The following is a 2,056-nucleotide window of genomic DNA, read 5'->3' on the forward strand; positions in this document are numbered from 1 at the left end:
TAGTGGTTACCAGTCATGCTGCCAACCTCAAGGTCAGCAGTTTAAAACTACCAGCAGTTCCATGGAAGAAAGATGAGGTGTTCTGCTCCTGTAAAGATTTACAGCTTTGGAAACCCTGTGCAGGGCCACTATGAGTCGGAGCCGACTCCACAGTACTTAACAACCACATATAGGATCAAAGTGACAAAAGCAACTTGAAAGAATAGCTAGGAACCTTGAGGTGCAGCAAGGTGATGATATCAGGAAAGGAACAAGTCAGAAAAGGAGGCTAAGAATGGTTGCACAACCTCAAGATTGATGTGTCGATGAATTGCGCGTGTAGAAGTTGTTGAATTTGTGTCTATTTTGCTTGTATATTCTTGATAACAACAAAAATCAAATAAGTTATATATTTTTAAAAAAGATTTTAGAGTGTCAAAACAAAAATGTACTTTTAGTCCAACACTTTCATTTTACAGATGAGCAGGCTGAAACCAAGAGAAGTTAAATGATCACAAGGTCACATAAAGAGATTTTAAATATTACTTTATAACTGATACTCTATCATCCACGCCATGTATATGGCTTTTTTGTTTTGTTTTTGTTTTTTTTTTCCTCTTACCCTTCTACTGAAATCTCTTCTCAACTACCAGTTAAGAGGGAATGGAATGATTCATTACTAGGCCTTAATGACTGATAACATACAAAGTACTAGACAAATATTATCATTGAGATTAGACTAAAGTTTCTAGTGTTTTAGCAGATCAATATAGCAGTCACAATGTGAAAAAAAGACAAACTTGCATCTGAAACATCTTGTATTCTGGAGGACTACATAGCCTTGGCATGGTCCTCGGGTGACAAGCTATCAGATAGCTTAGTTCGCACTGGCTTGCTCGGAGCATGTAAAGAATGAACATGAGGAAATTTTCATCCTTTTTTTAATTTAAAATTTTTTATTGTGAATTGTGTGAAGGTTTACAGACAGGATCATCAGTTTTACATTCAACAAACCATAACCATACACACTGCTTCATCTCAATGATTGCAATTTCCTCTATGTAACAAAAATAATTATGCTTCCTCCCTGTCGTTATCCATGTACAAATATCCTCTTTCAAACTTTTCGGTATTTCAAACTCCTTTATTTGAAACACCTGAGAGCACTGTTTAAGGTTATGCATGTATCACTATTTACCTCTATCCCCTTTAGCCCATGCATACCTCCCTGTGTTTTTGCCTGTCTTCATCATTCTTCTGCCACCCTCCCTCTTCTTGGATATTTCCCTTTCCCTTCTTGTATATTGTCCTCCCTGTCACCTAGTTAATATGTGTCTGCCAACTAGTCAGTGAATTACTCCCCCCCCACCTGTTTCTTTAGTATTAAAACCTTTTCTTGACTTTTTATAGTAGTGATCTCATGCAATATTTGTCCTGTTTTGATTGATTAATGTCGCTCAACATGTCCTCTAGGTTCATCCATGTTATACGGTGTTTCACAGATCCATTGTTATTCTTTAACATTGCATAGAATTCCATTGTGTGTGTGCGTATGTGTGTGTGTATCAAAGTTTGTTTGTCCATTCTTCCACTGATTGGCATTTAAGCTGTTTCTGTCTTTTTGCTGTTATGAATATATCTATTTGTGTAGCAGCTCTTGTTTACCTAGGATATATACCAAGCAGGGAGATTGCTGGGACAAATTATATTTCAATTTCTATTTTTAAGGCAGTTCCATATTGTTTTCCACAGTGGTTGCACTATTGTATATTATACAGACCCACCAGCAATATAGGAGGGTTCCAGTCTCTGCACACCTTCACCAGCAAGTTGTTTTGTTTTGTTGAACTCTGTTATTAATGCTAGTTTGAGATGACAATATCATCGTTGTTTTGATTTGTATCTCTGGGCCACAAGGTCAGTTTGAACCACAGGGTTGGCAGTTCAAACTCACCAATCACTCCTTGGAAATCCTATATAGAGTTGCTAAGTCGGAAACAACAACAACGAATGATTAATGAGGATACTTGGTGTGACACTTCAGGATAAGCACTGGGTTGTGAACACAAGATCAGCC

The sequence above is a fragment of the Chrysochloris asiatica genome, unplaced genomic scaffold, assembly GCF_000296735.1.
Source record: "Chrysochloris asiatica unplaced genomic scaffold, ChrAsi1.0 scaffold00059, whole genome shotgun sequence".
Lineage (NCBI taxonomy): Eukaryota > Metazoa > Chordata > Mammalia > Afrosoricida > Chrysochloridae > Chrysochloris > Chrysochloris asiatica.